A 22,208-nucleotide genomic window follows, 5' to 3' on the forward strand; every position below is an offset into this window, starting at 1 on the left:
TGTACTGCGAAGGAGGAAAAGAACGGGGGGGGGAGAATCTGACGTCTTTGCTAAACCGCTAAACCGGAAGTGACGTAGGTTTAAATTAAGGCTAGACAATCGAAAAGAGGAGATTACTTTCGAAAATATAAGCGAAAAAAGCGACCAATCCCTGTAGAAAAGTGCCCAGTTGAGGGTGAGAAATAAATGTTTTTAGCCAATTTTTCAGCATTTGCCGTCTGAAAAGCCAAGCTTCAAAACAATACTAATCCTTTGAAAATCCGCCGCCTCTGTCGAAATTTTTAGGCAGACATAAAAACATACATACATACATTTCGACTCAAACCGATTAAAAAGCTTGCCCTATCTCTGCATACACTTTATGTAAAATTTCAAATGTTTAGACTAGAAATTCTGAGTAATTTGGTAGAGACCGCAGAGGTCATTTTTTTAAAAACTTTGATCCCTATTATGACTCCTTAACATTCAGTGCTTTGGGCTCAAATCAAGTTATTAAGTTAGATCCATGTTCAAGGAACCTATATAAAAAATTTCAGGTGTTTAGATCCAAAATTGCCCGAGGAGTTTGGCAGATTTCTCAAAAGTCAAATCGTTGAACTTTGACCCCTTAACAGCCAAATTTCTGGCCGAAAACCAATCATATAGATTTTCCCAAATTTCAGTACCCTGTATATCAAATTTCGAGTCTGTAGACTTAAAATTGACAAAGTTATTGCGTAGAGAAATGTCCACAGACAAACACACACACAGACAGACAGATACACACGTTCACTTTTATATATATATGTATGTATATATATATATATATATATATTTTTGTATATATACATATATATATGTATATATATATATACATATATATATACAAATATATATATATGTATATATATATTTGTATATATACATATATATATGTATATATGTATATGTATAGGCATTGAAATATATATATATATATGTATATGTATATATATATATATATATATATATATATATATATATATATATATATATACCTATTTACTATGCCTCCCCACGGGACAGAGTTAGACACCAGGGTCGTTTTTTAACGTGGAGAAAAGGTACAAAAATAAAAATTGTCTCAGTTGTGAAGGATTTCTCCTCCACCGAAAGATAACAAGAAATAGAAGTGCAGCATCTGAAGAACAGATACTACACTTTGATTATGTATATATATATATATATATGGCATTGAAATATATATATATATATATATATATATATATATATATATATATATATATATATATATATATATGTCAATGCCTTTCTGAAAATAAAGATAAATTATTACATTTGCTATACTATAAAAACACTTTCTAGTAGAATTAACATGCATATCTCCGATACGAGTTCAATTTGGAAACACCTAAAAAAAAACTCTTCCCAATATAGACAGGATTTTGCCAATAACATGAAGAAATACAATATTACAGATTTTTTTAAATGTTACGATTAAAAAAAATAATCTTAACATTAGTTACTCAGAATTATCAATATGGAGTAACTATCACAATATTTTAAAGTACAAGGGGCGTGCAATAAGTAATACCCCTGACCCACTTCCCAGAGAAGTAGAGCAACGAAACTTGGTACAGTTATTAGTCTTTCTCTACACAGGAACCACCCAGAGTTATACATTTCTCCCATCGTTTGATGCAGCTCTGGAGACCGTTTATGTACAACACCCCAGGTGTGTCCTCCAACCACGACGTGACTTCAAAAATCAAGGCTGCATCATCTGGGAAACGCTTTCCTTTCAAAAATAACTTCATAGCTGGGAAGAGGTGAAAGTCAGAGGGTGCAAGGTCAAGAGAGTATGGATGATGGGACAGGATTTCATATCCACGCGCCCGTGCTTCTGATCTGGCGACATGCAAGTTGTGGACCGGAGCGTTGTCCTGCAGGAGGAGGGTACCTTTGCTGATCTTGTCCCGCCTCTTGATTTTGATAGCTTCCTTTAATTTCCTCAAAAGTGAAGCATAATAGGCTCCTGTAATTGTGGTACCCTTTGTCAGGAAATCTGTCATCACTACACCGTCCTGGTCCCAGAAGACTGTGAGCATGACCTTGCCAACGGAGGGCTGCGCCCTTGCCTTCTTGGAGGTGGTGAGTCCAAGTGCTTCCACTACATTGACTGGGCTTTGGTCTCTGGATCATAGTGATGGACCCAGGTTTCATCCTGTGTAATCAGGCTTTTGAAAAAATTTGGACTCATCTTCTTGACACATCTCCAAATTCATCCTCGAGCACTCAACGCGTTCTCGCTTCTGGAATGGTGTGAGCAACCTGGGAATCCATCTGGTACACCTTATGCATATGCAAATAGTCATGAATGATAGTTTCCACAGACCCTGTACTAATCTTGACATCTTGGGCTATTTGGCGATAGTAATGCGCCGATCTTCCAAAATAGCAGCCTCAACTTGACGGACAGATGTCTCATCAATGGCAGAAGGGCGGGGGCGACCAGGTCTGGGAGCTGTTTCCACAGACTTCCGGCCATGTTTGAATTCACGATGCCAGCGTTTTACAAGGTCATATGATGGGGCATTATCACCATAAGTTTCTTTCATTTCATCAAAAGTCTCCTGTGGTGTGCGTCTTTCAAATACAAAAACCGGATCACTGCCCGACATTCAACAGACTCCATTTCACACCTGACTCAGTTCAAACACCTGTAAAACAGAAGCCACAATTAGTTCAGAGCTGTACTTTGCCACATAACCTGTAGAGATATAATCATTACAGATACAAAATTTCAGGTAGATCAGGCAACTGGAAGTGGGTCAGTGGCATTACTTATTGCACGCCCCTCGTATTGTATCATAATATTTTTTAATTCAATTTTTACCCCAAACAAAACACAGTGCCACTTTGAAGTAGAGGGCTAATATAGAGGACATAAGTTGCAGGGGCATTATGAAGGGAGATGAGCAGAAAGATGTTTGTTTACATTACACTTGAACTTCTGCATATAAGTACAGTTGGGAAAGCAGAGTCCTGGAAGGGAGTTCCAAAGTCTTGCAGTTCTGGTGAAGAAACTATTGGAGTAAAAGGCTTTCTTACACCTAGGGATCTCTACTGTAAAGGGGTGGGACTTAGTTGCTTGTCAGGGGTAGTCACGTCAAGGAGGTACAAGTGCTTACAGTTCGTCAGAGCATTCACCATTAAAGTATTTGTAGAACAGGCAGAGGGATGCAACATTTCGTCGATGGGACAGAGGCTGAAGCCTAGATGACAGTTCCGGACCTATCAGGTTGGCGACTCTCTTTTGAACCCTGTCCAGGAGTGAGAGACAAGCAGCCGATGCACCAGCCCAAATGTGACAACAATATAGGAAGAGAATAGGAAAACACACTTTAGGCCATGGCATGTCGAAGCTAAATGCTTCTCATCGGAAGTATTTTTCGTAAAAAATAGACTGCACCTTTACACACATTTTGCCTATGTCTACACATTTAAGTCTTTCGGATTCTTTTAACTGTTGATAGCGTAACAAATTTGACACCGACTTGTTGTCTAAACAGTCAGATTTCAACCTCATTTTTGATCAACCTGTGTGTATATATAATGCGAATCAGGTGTGCTTGAAAGCAAAATTACAACGCAATATTAAGAAAAGAAACAAATATTTCCTTATATTACGTTGTGATTTGGCTTTCAAGCGCACTTTATGCGTATTTTATTTTATTCAAACTAAAACATTTCTATATGAACTCTTATTCTTGACGTTATTCTCGCGTTGCCTACGCACAGTTCAAACATTTCAAAATATAACTGCTAGATACAAGGCGCGGCTCCTTACAAACATACTTTATTCTCATACATAGCACTTGATGCGTATTTTATTTTATTCAATATTTTACTTGTTTGAAATTTATATTCTATATATATAAAAGGTCTAATAGGTGTGTATATGTGTATGTGTGCGTGTTTGTATGTCTCGCAAAAACTTTTGATAGAGGCTACGTGTCCTGAAGGAATCGATATTATTCTGAAGATCGACCCTCCGGACGAGAAATATTGAAAAATTGGTCAAAACCATTTATTCCTTCATCCTCAACTGCATGGAGGGGTCGGATGTTTTCGTTGCGATTAACTACGCTTAATTTGAACGCTTTCAACTTCCGGTTGCGTCATGAACCATTGGTAAGACGTCAGATTTTTTCACTTTCTTTTTCAGGGTCGAGCCTGCCTGCCTATTACAACTTTTTTAGCACCTCTCTCCACCCTGAGTGCCGACTGTTGTTTTGATTCCTCCCCCCTGCTACTGCCACATTTTTAAACACATTTCTCTACCCGGGGTTCCTTACAACACCACCTACACGCACCCGGGCAACGCCGGGTACCCCCTCCCCCGCTACTACCATTTTTATACCCTCTCTCCACCCGGTATGCCTACTGTTGTCTTGATATCCCCACTACTACAACTTTTTTAACACCTCTTTCCACCCAGATTTCCTGCTGTTATTGTACTCTCTCACACCTCTCCACAACCGGGCAACGTCGGGTAACCCCGCTAGTTTTAATATATTTCGGAGTCAAACTCAATCCTCAGTATTTTCTTTCTTTCTTTTTTTCTTCTTCTTCTATCTTGCCATGTTGTAAACTTGGAGAAGGAAAAGTCAGTAGTAAAGATCCGCGCGTTTTCTCTCGGCGCTTGCATCTTGAAATGACGGGAACGGTGCGTTGGCGACACGAGATTAACGTCAGAAATGTGAGTTGCGTTATAGAAGCGTTTATTTAATTTGAATAAAATAAAATACGCATCAGGTGCGCTTGAAAGCGATATATGTACACTAAACATTTTATCCCGTTAAACGGGCAAAAGTTAGAGACCGTTGATTTAGAATGTGTGCTCTATGTAAAACCTCTAGAGTAAATGAGATATTGTGGTGATTAATACTTATTAATATATAATACTTAGTTAAGCGCACCTTATTATAATAAACGTTTGTTATAATAAATATTTATTATAATAAGCGTTTATACAAAATTTCAGCCAGATCGGATCACTAGTTTCCGAAAAAAAAAAATGAAACAGACAGACGAACAAAAATAAGTATTATATTGAAATGTATATAAAGTTAAAAATGTGCATTGTGTGTATGAAATAAATTCCTTAAATAATTAACGGAGCATTATAAAATTTGGAACACCGTTACTTTGGCGTTTTGTCTAAATGAGTGATATATTTTGTTTAATTAAGTATTAAGCAACAAGAAAAAGGGGATGGAAGCTTTTCCTGAAAACTTAGATAAATCTTACTTTTATGAAAGTTTCATAAATATGACTAAAATTTCACTTTTTTGTTGAGTATTATGAAAGTGTGGAAAATAATGTAGACACAACCTTCCATTTAAAAAATTACTTATTTGACATGCGCACGCGCATGCGTGTGTCTCGTTGTCCTGTGATCAATATTATGTTTGAAATACGTTCGTGTGTTCAGTCAGTTCTTTGTCGACACTTTTAGAACCTGCGTAGGTGTGTGAAAATGAACGCAGGATAATTGTTGTGTTAATATCATTGACCTATTTAAGAAAGGCTCTAGGAATTCAGGCATACAGATTAACAGCTCTTTTTTTTACATAGGAGTCAACACTTATCAAGACCCGGATGCTATTCGAGGATAAGGGTTAGTAAAAGTACAGTAGTCAAAAGGACAATATCATAGTAATCGTTAGTAGTGTAAATTTGAAAAATTGGATTACTTAAGGGGAACGGCTCATTAAGAACTTGTTTAAATTGGACTTGAAGACGACCATATTGTAATCAGCTGGAAAGCAGGCAAATAGAAGAGAGTTCCGCGGGCGTACAGTTCTAAGAAAAAAACTTTGTTCATGGAATCTGCGTGTATATTTAGGCACAGGTAAAGAGTGGAAGAAATTATTGATAGTGGTTTCGGCTAGACGTGTTTTTTTGTGTAAGTTTGGCGAGCGGGTAACTATAGATGTGAGCTCAGACGAGCACTTTCCATGAAAATATCGATAAAGCAGAGTCAGGCTCGCAACATCTCTTCTGTGGTAAAGAGGTTGCAGGGAAGAGAAAGGGCATCCCCAACTACGAAGTCGATTTATCGAGGCAGGTAAGGTCTTTCTAGCAGCTCTTGTCCAGATGTGGCAACAGAACTCCATCCTTGGACGTGTCTGGCTCTTATATAGGGAGAGAATTGCATCGGCATTCATATACCTACTGAAGTGTTAGAAGGATCCAGACATTTTTCCAGCGAACTTGGAAACGGATTTGATGTACGTGTTCCATTTCAGATCAGGAGTAAAGGTCAGACGCAGAAGCTTGTTCATTTGTGCACTACCGTCATATGCATACATATATGCCAATATACATACACATACATGTATGGAGAGAATGCTTGTTAGACACTTTCTTTGATTGTCTAAGGTCTCATGGGTTTGTCAAGATAACTTGGTATGAGGATATTTCCCCCTTCAAGTAAACCCTGACTAAATATGCAAAATAGTATTTGTGGCGGCTCAAATAAGATCTCTGTATGGATAACCCACACTGGCTTTTACAAGTAATGATGCACTTTCTCTAAATGATGCTACCTCAATTAACAACACACCAGACTAGATGAATTATCGTCCTGAAATGCATTAAAACCAAGAGACACAAGAAAGGAATACTAGAACATATTAACATGGTCAAGTTATGTTCTCAACTTCTTTACTCAGTTTTGGAAAAATAATGAAGAAATGGAATGGCATATTCGAATATCTATGCATCTCATATAGAGATCAAGTATGAGACACAGGAAGGGGGCTCCTTCACTTCTGAGAACTCTGAAGTAAACTGAAATAAAGGGAGAAATATATGATATAAATAATATTGGGTTATCTTTCAGATGCAAGGTTCATTGTTTACTTGCGGTTTTAACGATGTAAGATTCCGTTGTACGGAAGACCAAATCGGCCAAAATGTCTATCATGTTTTTATTGGCGCTTTTCTTCGTATTTTTAATAACATTTTTTTGCACCATTTACAAGTTCTTTTTACAAATAATTTTTTTAATACTGTAATAGTAAAATAAAGATACATTTATTAATTATACGGAAAAAGTATCTCGTAATGTTTTCACACGAGATTTTTTTCCTGTTGATTTCTCTTTTTTTTTTAATATTAAAATTGATTTAAAGTGATTTTCAAGCCTTTAACATGACGGAGTTTATAATGAAAACCAAATTACCGTTAAAATTAAAATAATCTTTATTAGAAATTTGTAACAAAATAACAAAAACTATTAGATTAAAATTGAGAACTTTTAATTAAACAACGTGAACATTTTATAATGAGTGTTTTCATGAAATGTATTTTTAATAATAAAAAAGTGAACTTTTTTTACTTAAACTTCATAAAAAAAACGTATCCAATATAGAATTTTACTAAAATAATTTTACTATTACAGTATTAAAAAAATTATTTGTAAAAAAAAACTTGTAAATGGTGCAAAAAAATGTTATTAAAAAATACGAAGAAAAGCGCCAATAAAAACATCGTAGACGTATATTATCATTTAAACAGTATATCAATTTAAATATTTAAATTCAGTAAATAAATTTAAATATTTAAATTATGGCCGATTTGGTCTTCCGTACAACGGAATCTTACATCGTTACAATCGCAAGTAAACAAGGAACCTTGCATCTGAAAGATAACCTAATATTGTATTCATATTTTCATATGAAGTACATCTTAACATGTGTTTGGTTTAATAGTGAATGCTCACCAACTAATTCATCAGAGACAAAAATATATTCGTCAGAAAATAATGGCAAACGTTTTTGGGGTTTATGTATTTTTTTTAATTAATTTTTTTTTATTTATTTATTTATTATTTTTTAATTAATTTTTTTAAAATTAATTTATTTTATTTATTTATTTTTTTAAATTAATTTATTTTATTTATTTATTTTTTTAATTAATTTATTTTATTTATTTATTTTTTTTTATTAATTTATTTAATTTATTTTCTTTTTTTTGCAGACTGTTATCCTCATCTTCATAGTTGTTTCACGACGTTTCAGCCAACTCATCTTCTGGCTTTCTTCAAAGGATGAGTTGCTTGAAATGTGGTAAAACAATAACAACTATGAAGATAATAAGCATCCGCAAAAAACCCCAAAAAACGAATGCACAAATAAACCTTGACTAAATATTCAAAATATCATAGTATTCGCGGCCCAAATATAATCTCCTAGACATAGCTAACCAACACTGTGCTCCTTCTCCACATAATGTTTCATCAAGTAACAGCAAGAAGCTGGGTACTCCACCAGACTAGAAGAATTCATGTCCTAGAATCTGATAAGATCAAGAGACACAAGGCATGGTAATTGGGGAAAGGAAAATTACGTTCTCAATTTATTTGCTAACTTAGTTGTTCAGAAGTAAATGAAAAACTTTAATGAAATATTCGAATAATTATATTATCGATTGAAAATACATACACAGTAATACAGTAACACGCATAAGCATTGTATGTTATTTTCTGTTAAAACTTTTGTTTATGTGCTCCATCTTGCCTTATATTCGGTAATTAAAACTTGTTTATGTGCTCCATCTTGCCGTATAATCGGTAATTAAAATTTCTTAAAGTTGTTTTGGTTGGATTTGGAATAAAAATTAAAAAAACTCATGTTTTAATATCAAAGTTCAAATTTACCATATGCAAAACATTGGATAAATTTACAAATTTCCAATCAAAACTGTGTATTTTAAAAAACTTTAAATATATTGGAATGTTATTTCAGACCAACAAGAGAAGCACAGAATTGTTTAGAAGATAATCATCTGATAATCATCTGATAATCATCTGACTCTTTGCATTCTACAATTCGAGGATGAAAATGGCAAAAGCTAAACAAGTAGAATCATTGAACGTCACAAATAAGGTTACCGAAAATAGCAATAATCTATATATATAAAAGCCAAACGTCTGTGTGTATGTATGTATGTTTGTTTGTAACGCTAAAACTTTTGAAAGACGGAACCAAACTTGACAAATTTGGTATCATATCGAAGCCCCATCACCCGGATGACAAATATCGAAATTTCACGTCAAACGGACCACTAGAAGTTGGTCAACTGATCAGTTATCTTCGAGGGGGGCCCCCAAAAAACCTGTCATTATCTATATATATAAAAGACAAATGTTTGTTTGTAACGCTAAAACTTGAGATGAAAGATTCCTCTCCCCTAAGAATAAAACATGTTCAATATCTGCTTTTGTTTTTTCATTGTTTATACGGTCCCGAGCAACGCCGGGTAGCCCTGCTAGTTTAAAAATAAATGACAAAATAGCTTGTACATAAAAAAATTAGAAATTTATTAAAAATAAAGGAAAAGGATTGACAATGCATACTTGTCCTTAGAAAAAACAGAAAAAAAAAAAGAAAAAAAGGTAACATAAAACTCACAGGAAAAAATTGTCTTGTGTGTGTTTCTTTCTATAAAATTTGTTCAAAAATTCTCATTGTCAGACGACAAATATTTGTTTTTAAATAACTCCTTTTTCTTATTGGAAATCTTGCACGGCTGGGTACAAAATTCAATGAAACAGTTTATCCTTTTTATGGAAATCTTGCACGACTGAGGAAATATTCAAGAAAACAGTTCTTAATCGAAAGAATTACTTTGAATCTTGCGTAAATCTTGGGTTCATTCGTTTATTTCTCTTTTCTTCTTGTTTTTGTCTTTTTTCTCAGGTAATAAATAATATAATATTGCTTGAAACTCTTAAAATTAAAATATTTATATATTAATCTAATATTATTATATAAATATTTTTATAAATAATTTCTCTTTTTTAGTAAAGAAATAATAATTTTTAGGCTGCAGACGTTAAATTAAATATACAAAGACATATTTTATTTATTCGTTTTTAACTATTTATCGTTTGGATAAACGAATTTTAATTCAATAACACTTTTAAATATTTAGCCATTGTTACTAAATTAAAAAATATTCAGAATATTTTCCGATATTATCAATAAATATAGAATACGTTTGGATTTTGTTTTCTCTAAATATAACTTTTGTTAAATGGTGACATTGTCGCAATCTTTTTATTTGAATAATATACATCTTATTTAGGGTTTCTCCATATAAAACTTCAAATAATGACTTTTCGTCACAAATTCTTTTTCTGATTCTCGGATCTTAAAAAAATACAATAAATTAAGTGTCTTTAATTTTAAAAAATTAAATATTTACTCTCTGTCAAGATTTCTTTTTTTTTTTTTATTCTCAGATATTTTTTCCGGACCGTGGGTTTGAGGGTGTGTCCGTAAATTATAAAAAAGGTCAATTTTCAGTGATCACTAGGGTACTTTTAAGACTGATCATTCAATTTTTAATAGAATCTGTATGCTAATTGTCAACATTAGTGAAAAAATTGTTTTACGAAACTGTGAATAGACATTTAACATGTGTTGTCGTTTGCTTGGCTTGGGTGTATTGGTTGTTGTTGTTGTTGTTGTTGTTGTTGTTGTTGCTGCTGCTATTTTCTTCTATTTTCCCCACATAAATTTGTAATTAATGAATTCCAAATGTGGTTAAATTCAATACTTGAACGGCTTAGGGTGTTGTTGCTATCCACTGTATGTGTTGCTTCCTTGAGTTTTCTGATCTTCCATCTTTCTTCTATATCTAGTAGGTTTATTAGTAGTAGAACGTTTCAACGACCGAAACATTGTGCCAATAACACCCAAGATAGAAATAATTGTCCGAACAATCAAAGCAAAACATTCATCTTAAAAACTCAGAACTGTGAATATTATGTTACTTTTTTCTTTTTACAAATGACATATGTAACCGTACACTGTTTTCTTTATTTTTCTTTGTTTTTTAATAAATTTTTAATTCTTTGATGTAAAAACTATTTTGTCATTTATTTATTATAAAATTATTACAGAGAAAAGAGTGTATAAACAAACATGTTGCGCATTAATATTTTTTTTAATTTCTCATAGGAAATATAATCAGAAAGTATAAATACTATAGCGATTTTACCATAAATCCTCCAAGAAATGAAGAGTGATAAAAATAAATGAGAGTACTTCAAGATAAATCAGAAATTTGTTAAAATTCCTTCATTACTCAGTTTGAATTAAAACTGATTTTGAGGGTGCTAGGATTAATGTAAGTAAGGATACTATTAGCTCTATATCGTACAGGGTTTCATTTAATAACACCAAGAAAAATGCTATTACTAAAAGCCAAACATGTCAAGCGAAGGAAGACAAAGTTTGGGCCTAGCAAGTCAGAGTGCTGCTGAAGCAAGTAAGTAGTGAGAAAGTAAACCATTTCTGTCTTGAGAGGTAAGAGAGAAACGAAGAAAAAACAATGAACAAAGAACAAAAGAGAAAAAAAAAACAAATCCTGATTCCCCCAAAAAGAGGGGGTCTGGTCCTTACTACCCAAAAGTTAGTAAGTGAAAATACGCCTTAACCTAGCTAAAAAGCCCGGTGGCGGATCCCTTCGAAAAGAGCAAAAGTTTCATAGCTGAGGGAACAGATACTACACTTTGGTCTTATATATATAATTTATTTTGCCAATCCCTGGTCCCCCCCCTCGCCAATCTTTCACGAAAAACACCAGTCTAGCTGAATCCACTGTGAAAAATTTCTCCCACTCTATATCTGTGCCTAAATCAAAACGCGGATTCCATGAACAAAGCTTCTTTCTTAGAACTGCACGCCTGTGGAACTCTGTTCCGTCTGCCTGTTTCCCTCCGGACTACAACTTGGATGTCTTCAAGTCTAATGTTAACAAATTCCTAATGAACCGCCCCCTTAAGTAAACACTTCATCAAATCTCCACACTAACGTAATGTACTTGCAATAACCCTTATCCCTGAGTGGCTTCCGGGCCTTGATAAGTGGTGATCACTGTGTAAAAAAAAAAAAATATCAAAAAGTTAAAAGGTAAAAATCAAGAAACAAAACATAGTCACAAGGCCCTATAAGAAATAGTAACATATACTGACCCAACAGGTCACGGGAGTCTAGCTTATTTTAAAACCAATATGTAAATTAGGAGCATCTTATGAGTGTTTGTAGATTGCTATATATACGACATGTTACATTCTTATATTGTATCATAGAAATAAATAAGTCTAACCATTTTTGATATTCTGATAGTTTAAGAATGGCTTTTTTATTCCTTTTTTCTATAAGACCATGGTTTATTTAATCATTTTTCTATAAGACCATGGTTTATTTAATCATTTTTCTATAAGACCATGGTTTATTTAATCATTTTTCTATAAGACCATCGTTTATTTAATCATTTTTCTATAAGACCATGGTTTATTTAATCATTTTTCTATAAGACCATGGTTTATTTAATCATTTTTCTATAAGACTATGGTTCGGAGAAATTAATGAAACCAACAAACTCCTGTTCTCATTTATTTGATCGGGGAGAAGGGGGAGTGACCATTGACGTGTTTACTTGGTTGCAGTGTGTGTGTGTGTGTGTGTGTGTGTGTGTGTGTGTGTGTGTGTGTGTGTGTGTGTGTGTGTGTGTGTGTGTGTGTGTGTGTGCGCGCACGCGCGTGTGTGTCGGATGAGGTTTTGATTTTAATTCACATTTTATAAGTATATCACAAATTATTGAAAACCCAGAAGTAAAACGAGCTTAAAGAATTTGACAGGTTGTTGCAGCCCAATCTTCATACATAATATAAAAATATTCACAATAGAAGTATACGAATGTATATAAGTACAAAAACTGCTGATGGCCGATTCGATCATCATGATCGACCATCACGATCGATCCAACTAAATATCGTCATGTTAGTCTTCTCTCAGTTATTAACAAAGTTCTTGAGAAGTTGATCCACATCAGACTTGCTCATTTTCTGGAAATTCTACACCTCTAAATTGATGTTCAATATGGCTTTTGTAGTTCTAGTTCAACAGCTATTCTATAAACTGTTGTAACTGAACAGATCTATCGGTTCATAGATAATTCAGGTGAAGGTCATTGCGAATGAAATTTTAAAAAAACCTTCGACAGAATGTGGCATCCTGGTCTTCTACACCAACATAAACGTAATGGTATTGGTGCTAGTAAAATTCTTGACATCATTAACTCTCTTTCTAATCAAAGCTTACGAGTAACTTTTGAAGGAGTTTCTTCATTTTATTTTTTAGCAATGTCGGTGTTCGTTTCGCTCTATTCTGGATCCAACGCTGTTTCTTCTTTATATAAATGAGATTCGAGAAAATATTATTCAGAAAGTTAACATTTATGCTGGTATTGCTTCTCACCCATCTTTCCCAGATTAATTAAAAATTACAGTTGATCTAGAAGTAGATTTGGGTTCTATTATGGATTGGGTAAGAAATGACTTATTTCGTTTAATCCTATTATCCTTCAATCACAGTCATTTCCTCTTTCTTACTGAGATTCGTATGGATGGCTCTGCTCTCGCTGAAAAGTCGACTCTAAAATTTCTTGATCTTTCTTACAAAATCTTTCTTGTAAACCCATTGCTCTTTCTGCTTCTCGTAAAATCCATTCTCTTTATCGCTCTAAACATTTTCTTACACCGGAGACTATTTTCTATCTCTACAAATCTACTATCGGACCAGGTATGGAGTATTGTTGTTATATTTAGATTGGTGATTCTGTGCCCCATTTGAAGGTTCTTGATAAAGTGCAGAAACGTATTTGTAATTTGATTGGCCCCACACTTGATTCTTCCGCAGCCTCTCCCTCTCACATACGTGATGTTGCTAGTCTCAGACCTTTCTACAAATACTATTATAGTATGTGTTTTTCAGAATTATCTGCTTCCTTTTTCCCAGTTCATTTGACTCTTTGATCTCGAGATCTTCATCAATCATTTTTTTTAATACGTCATTGCAAATACAGCTTCACATTACAGTAGCTTCTTTCCAATGACTACAATGTTGTGGAATTCTCTTCCTGCTCATCTTTCCTTGTACTTACAGGTTTAGTCTTTTCAAAACTAAGGTCAATAGGGATCTCCCGTCTTTGTAACAATCAGCTTTCATTCTTGTTAGCTCCTTACATCAAGTGGCTTCCTGTCTTGTCTCGAGTGATTATTATTATTATTATTATTATTATTAGTAGTAGTAGTAGTAGTAGTAGTAGTAGTATTATTAGTATTATTATTATTATTATTTGTACTAACATGGAGGATGCTCAACTGTCATAATAAGCAAGTACCCACTGACAGCAAATGTTGGTGTTCCCTGGAATCTGAGTGACGACAAGTCTCCCCAGATTCCCAGTACTCTCCATCTCTTTCGATATTTGGCTTTTAGATGGCAACGGGTATTGGTCTTTATTGGTATTTGAATGGCAATAAGCCTATCCCAACGCTTTTCAAACACAAAGTTTGATTAATTGTTTTCCATACTTTCAACACTTCACGCATATTTTGTGGTTTCTGTACGAGGTTGAATGGAAGGGGGACATTTGATAAGGTTTTTTGCATTTTCAATATTATTTGCTTCCATGTGGGGTTTGTTTTACTTCTGTCGAAGTTTCCACGTGACTTGTTTGTAGTTTATGTATGTTGGTCTCCGCATTCAAATGTTTTCCTTAATATATATGTGTGTGTGTGTGTGTGTGTGTGTGTGTGTGTGTGTGTGTGTGTGTGTGTGTGTGTGTGTGTGTGTGTTATATTATATTATATTATATTAACTGTACCCGGCTACGCGTTGCTGTGGCTCATTTTGTATAACTGATAAACAAACAGAAAACAAAAACGACGAAATGTATATTTCTCATGTTCATGTTTTCAATATTTTGAGACTTATTAATGGATATTTCAAAACACCCAACGAACTGTGAAGTTCAATATCTTTAATAAAAAGGGTATATCCGTTTAAATCATTCAATGCACGTTCGCTGCCAGTTCTTTCTTAGGTTGACAGAGGGGAAAACCTAAAGGTTTAATTTTGCTATGGGCATGTATGTCAGCACGCACTGTAAAATCTCATAAAATAAAAAATTTAGCCGATTTTCTGTTTGCATGAAAGTATAGAGTTTTATCACTAATAAATCGATAGAACAATGAAACGAAAACTGTTTAAAGAAGAAACCAACAAAGTAAGTAGGAGAATGAATCAGAAAGAAGAAAATAAAGGATAATTTTTTTTAAATAGTCTAGGATAAGTATTAAACAAAAATGAAATAGTTTGGAAAACTGTTTTCTATTCAAATAAATATCTGTTTCGCATATTTATTTTTTTTGAGAAAAATTATTGCTTTTAAATATAATTAATGAGAATATTCTTAAACATTTTCGTGTTTCTTCGTTATTGTAGCAAAAGTTGGAAATCGAAATATTGATGTTTAATTGAGCCAGTAGTATCTAATGAATTGTCCTGTCGTACTAGTGAAAATATACCAAAACTCACAAAAAACGATAAGGTAGAAGTTAATTAATAAAGAAAATAGTTTTCGAAGAAATTAGAAAATTTTCCTTTATGTTTATGGCGTATGTTAAGTGACCCCCCCCCAAAAAAAAAACAAAAAACAAAAAAAAAGCCGAAATCATTTTTGTGTTCAATCATGGAAGACCTAACTAATTGTAACATGACAATTAGGTCGATAACATTGTTTATTGTTGAAATCATTTTTGTGTTGATTCATGGAAGACCTAACTAATTTTGACATGACAATTAGGTCGATAACATTGTTTATTGTTGAAATCATTTTTGTGTTGATTCATGGAAGACCTAACTAATTTTGACATGACAATTAGGTCGATAACATTGTTTATTGTTGAAATCATTTTTGTGTTGAATCATGGAAGACCTAACTAGTTGTGACATGGCAATTAGGTCGATAACATTGTTTATTGTTGAAATCATTTTTGTGTTGATTCATGGAAGACCTAACTAATTGTGACATGACAATTAGGTCGATAACATTGTTTATTGTTGAAATCATTTTTGTGTTGAATCATGGAAGACCTAATTAATTTTGACATGACAATTAGGTCGATAACATTGTTTATTGTTGAAATCATTTTTGTGTTGAATCATGGAAGACCTAATTAATTTTGACATGACAATTAGGTCGATAACATTGTTTATTGTTGAAATCATTTTTGTGTTGATTCATGGAAGACCTAACTAATTTTGACATGACAATTAGGTCGATAACATTGTTTATTGTTGAAATCATTTTTGTGTTGAATCATGGAAGACCTAACTAATTGTGACATGACAATAAGGTCGATAACATTGTTTATTGTTGAAATCATTTTTGTGTTGAATCATGGAAGACCTAACTAATTGTGACATGACAATTAGGTCGATAACATTGTTTATTGTTGAAATCATTTTTGTGTTGATTCATGGAAGACCTAACTAATTGTGACATGACAATTAGGTCGATAACATTGTTTATTGTTGAAATCATTTTTGTGTTGAATCATGGAAGACCTAACTAATTGTGACATGACAATTAGGTCGATAACATTGTTTATTGTTGAAATCATTTTTGTGTTGAATCATGGAAGACCTAACTAATTTTGACATGACAATTAGGTCGATAACATTGTTTATTGTTGAAATCATTTTTGTGTTGATTCATGGAAGACCTAACTAATTGTGACATGACAATTAGGTCGATAACATTGTTTATTGTTGAAATCATTTTTGTGTTGAATCATGGAAGACCTAATTAATTTTGACATGACAATTAGGTCGATAACATTGTTTATTGTTGAAATCATTTTTGTGTTGAATCATGGAAGACCTAATTAATTTTGACATGACAATAAGGTCGATAACATTGTTTATTGTTGAAATCATTTTTGTGTTGAATCATGGAAGATCTAACTAATTGTGACATAACAGGTCGATTGTTTATTGTTGAAATTGGCAAAAAATGTAAGTAGTCATTGTGTTTTTGTGTTTTTTTTTAATTAAAAATTAACTTTTCGGCTGTCAGATTTCGGTACAAAAACGAAGAAGCGCCCTTTTTATCAGCCAACCTGTACAATGAACAGCTCGCATATATTTTTGTGCTCTTGCAGAATTTGTTCCGGATCATCGGGATTTTCGGTAAATTATGGTTCGGGATTGACCAACAGTAACTGGATAAAGCTGAGCAAAGTAACCGATGCAGACGAATTTCAAAACAAACTAACCTTAAAAAATAGAAATACATAAATAGAAAATAAAAAAAATCTACTGTAAGTTTATTGAATATATGTATAGGTATTCTCAGAAAAAGGTTTATTTTGCATTGTTTATTTACATTTATTACTTTTTGCAAGTTTTAACGACAAATTTTATTTTTCGGGCGTATGCTTAACCGAAAAACACAAACACACATGCATGCACGAACTACAAGGACCATTAGCGAAGGTAAAATACGCGTATCAAGACGGAGACAGAGAGAGGGGGGAAGTAACCTCTGTACACACAGAATAATAGGGAATAACAGTCTTACAGCTACAAAGCTAGTATTAGAATGATTTTTATCGTATGTAAGAACACGTGCGCGACTGTAATGAACTAAGCATCAAATGAACTTGACGCCGTGCAAAATAATGTTCCTCTTAGTTACCCATATCTTAATATTAGTAATCGTTCGTTTATAAAGGGAAACATTGGATTCCGGAATATGTGAATTTTCAGAGCTCAACCAATCATAATGGACGGACTTTGAGGGAGTCTTTAATATTTCTAACGGAAATTGGAAAGATTATTAGGTCTATGTATGTATTAGCCAATTACGATCGGTGAAATCACAGAATCTGTCGAACGTGTAGAATTCGTCCCGGTGACAATGAGTAGGAGTAGTAGGACTAAATACTTAGAGAGAAAGATAGGGATCCTTCCTCTAAAGATGTTACGATTGTGATGGTGTTGCCCGTAGGATGTAATGTAGCATTTTATTATCAAAACTGAATGTGTCCAAAATCCGAAATCCATGGCAGATCTACACCACCTCGGCTATTCCCTTCGCCCTCTGTCAGGCCTTGGGTCTACTGATGTATCTCAACTCACGTATGCAGTCGTAAGCATACAGCAATCAGTAACAAACACACAGATACACAACCTATTAATTTTTTATTATCGTCAGCTCGTCTAAGTCGAAGGGTATAAACTAATTGAAATTTTCCGAATTTTTTTTATTGAATTTTTAATTGAATGGAGAAGTTTTGATTACGATTTTCATACTTATGTAATTCACGGCTTTTAAATTATCGACTCCAACTTCTTCGATACCTCAAATAAAAAAATTGCCCTTGTTTTGCAGGGACTCTAAAAATATTGCCAAAAAGTTCTGTTTTTCTTATTAATGTACCTATTTACTATGCCTTCCCACGGGACAGAGTTAGACACCAGGGTCGTTTTTTAACGTGGAGAAAAGGTACAAAAATAAAAAAAATTGTCTCAGTCGTGAAGGACTGATCCTCCACCGAAAGAGAACAAGAAATGGAAGTGCAGCATCTGAAGAACAGATACTACACTTTGATCTTTGTATTTATTTGCTTCCCCACGTAGCAAATTAGGCACAAGGCCGTTTTTTAATGTGGAGATGGGGGAAGGGGGAGGGAAGTGGGGCACCAGCTCCCGAGAGGTGGGAAGTGGGAGCTGGATTAGAAACTATTGGTATGAAAGGTTGCCCCTTCAGTGACCAAGTTTAGATATGTGGGGTTACCCTCACATATGGTCTTTGCTAGTCACAGCCGGTCTCTGCTAGTCACAGCTTTGCAGCATCTGCCGGAACAGATAAAACAAGCTAGATACTCGGCGTTTCCAGGCCATACAATACGCTTAAACATGATATTTTATTTTATGTAGATTGTACAACTATTATTATAGAATCAATCCTCTATTGATTAAAGGAATAATTTGCCAGGTGGACTCATTTGCAAAATTTTTTTAAAAATAATAATATCATTCATCAAATTTCGTCTGTGTTTATTTACAATATCATGTCAGCTGATATTTGGGCTTGACGATCTTATAATACTCTTTCTTCTTTTATAGATAAAAAATAATTTTGACAGGAAATATTTTACATTACACCGGCCAAGGTTACACTGGCGTAACGTAAAATATTCTCCTGCAAAAATTCACTGAATAAGAAAAAAAAATACTATTTTTAAGATCGGATGTTTTTCGATTTTTTCGATACTTATCGGATGCATTTCTGTACAAAGCATATCTAAGAACACTGCCAGAAATATAATTTATCTTTGTGTGAAATTTGCAAAAGATAGGTTCAGCCGTTTCAGAATCTATGAAGAAGGAACTCTCTCTCTCTCTCTCACACACACACACACACACACACACACACACACACATACACGCAGAGTGACTTTTATATAACCGTAGATATATGTGTTTTGTGAATTCTTTTGCTAGTGTTTATCATCTAACGTTTCTCTCTCTCTCAAATATTTAATCATAAACCTAAAATCTGTTTTCACTGAAAATGACTTCTTAAAATCGGCCTATCTTGTTGCCCAAATTTGAACGACTAAATGGGACCCTTCAAAAACTAGTTCAATTGCCGACCTGGCCAATATCCTCGTTGACAATGTGTCGCCATGCGTAGCAACCTAAATCAACAAGAAGGAAAAATAGACTGCGTCTTTCCTACAAGCGGAGCGCGACCGCCGGCCGATTTAGTATTCATTTACTACTAAACGACTATTACGATGTAATGCAGTGTCGACTCTAGACGCACCTGTCGCCGCCGCCGCCGCCGCCGCCGCCGCCGCCTCTGCTGCTTATTGATTCCAGGCGATCAGGAAATCGAGACAGACGCGGGGGTGCGGAAGGTGGGAAACGTGCGAGGGAGGGGAACGGGGCAGAGCAAAGAGAAAGGGGAAGGGGAGTTACAGACGGGGAGGGGATAAGAACGTTGGCAGGTGTGGGTGAGTGCAGTGATGCATGGGGCGGAGGTCTGGCTGGTGTGGGTGGACGGTAGAGTGTTTTGGTGTGTGGGCGGTGGAGCTGGGTGGGAGAATGAGAGTGGGAGGAGGGAGTGGCAGCTCCAGTCTTATGGATCGTGTCAGTACGTGACGATGAGTCACACTCGCTAGTACGAAGGGGAAAAAAACGTGCACTGGTGGTGACTCATCAGACTTTCTGTCCAATCAGAATCCTGAAAGAAAGAGAAAAAGACTTTAACCACGGTCATCTATTATAAGACTATTACAAAGGTAATGCTTTAACCCTTTTTTCCTCCAATATTTATCGTATATTAGCGGGACCTGTGGAAATTCCACAGCGGCATCTTTCATGTGTAATATATTGCATATGTAATATATTGCATATGTAATATATTACATATGTAATATATTTCATATGTAATATATTTCATATGTAATATATTTCATATGTAATATATTTCATATGTAATATATTTCATATGTAATATATTTCATATGTAATATATTTCATATGTAATATATTTCATATGTAATATATTTCATATGTAATATATTTCATATGTAATATATTTCATATGTAATATATTTCATATGTAATATATTGCATATGTAATATATTTCATATGTAATATATTGTTGCTAGGCATTCTGTGAACGTTCAACGTGAATGAAGTCCTTGCAATATTATTGTACCTATTTACAATGCTTCCTCACGGGACAGAGTTAGACACCAGGGTCGTTTTTTAACGTCGAGAAAGGTACAAAAATTAAAAATTGTCTAAGTCGTGAAGGATTGTTTCTCCACTGAAAGAGAACAAGAAATGGAAGTGCAGCAAGACAGATACTACACTTTGATCTTAGATATATATTTTATTGCAGGTAAAATTAATATTTTTACAACAATAAAATTGAAAAAACAAAAACTCACTAACAGCAAAATTAGGCACAAGGTTCTCTAAGAAGAGGGGAAGGGGGTACAGAGTCTGTGTGCCTATGTAACAAATGAGACAATCATGATTCTGAAGTCTTACTCTTGACTGGCAACATTTACCACAATACCTCATTCCCTCTCTGGAAAACCCTTATTTGATTCCCTATTGTTAGCCAAAAGGCAGCTCTTTTGTTAAATCTCTATAAGTATTTATCTAAGTAATCTGGTTAATGTAGTGTCAGAATATATTTGGTTATTACGGTTTATCTCCAATATCCTTACAAGAATCTGTGACATATTTCCATTGTATGGATGTCCAGTGCAAACGGAAATCCTAAAATATCAATTTAGCATCTTTAGATAGAACATCTACTATCCTTGGATCCTAGCTAGAAGACCAAGAAGGTATATTTTAGTTTCACGTATGGCCTAAAAGCAACATTTTTTTTTTTTTATATACATTGCGTCTTCAGTAATCAGGACATCCTATTTATATATATTAAAAAAAAAGGTGGTAGAATACTACGAGCATTAAATTAGTGCACCCTATATATTAATTTAATCTTCGTAGTATGCTATCACCTTCTATCTTATTTTTTAATAAATAGGATCTCCCGATCGAATAGTTTATAATCTAGAAACCGTGACATACATACGTACATACGCTAAAGGTATTAATATATAAATATTATTAAAAGTTTATGATCCCCTGTCCTTTCACCCTTCTTATTGTCTTTAATCATCTTTCTCTCTCCCTCTCTCTCTCTCTCTCTCTCTCTCTCTCTCTCTCTCTTTCTCCTTTCTTTTTCCTCCTCTCCTCCGAATAACTATCGAGTAGTCAATGGACTAAAATTTGATGACGTCAGAAAGAACGAATGATAGTTTCATGACGTGATCTATATTGTGACGTCACCCAATGTGCACAGTAACAGCATATGAATATACAAATATCTTATATTTTTTTCTTTGTCTGTCAGTATATCCGTTGCACTTTTTCTTAGAAACTACTGGGCCAATCTAGATTACATTTTGTATGGACCTTTGTTATGATAACGTGTATCGAATAAAGTATTATGGTATTCATTCAATTCAGAGTTAAGGATAAATAAAGGCTAATAGGGATTATTATTTGATGCCAAAATGAGAAGAAATTTATATGAATTTTGTCCGTTTTAACGAACCAAATAGTCAAGTATATTTTTTTCTTTTCTTTCCTTGACGAAGAAGCATATTTCGAAAACTTGCAAAATTCACAACACCTACCATCTTGTACAGCACATATGTTGTTAAATAAAAAAATATTATAATTAAAAATTATTGAAGTTT

The sequence above is a fragment of the Euprymna scolopes genome, chromosome 26, assembly GCF_053919585.1.
Source record: "Euprymna scolopes isolate OS-2025 chromosome 26, ASM5391958v1, whole genome shotgun sequence".
NCBI classification, from domain to species: Eukaryota; Metazoa; Mollusca; class Cephalopoda; order Sepiida; family Sepiolidae; genus Euprymna; species Euprymna scolopes.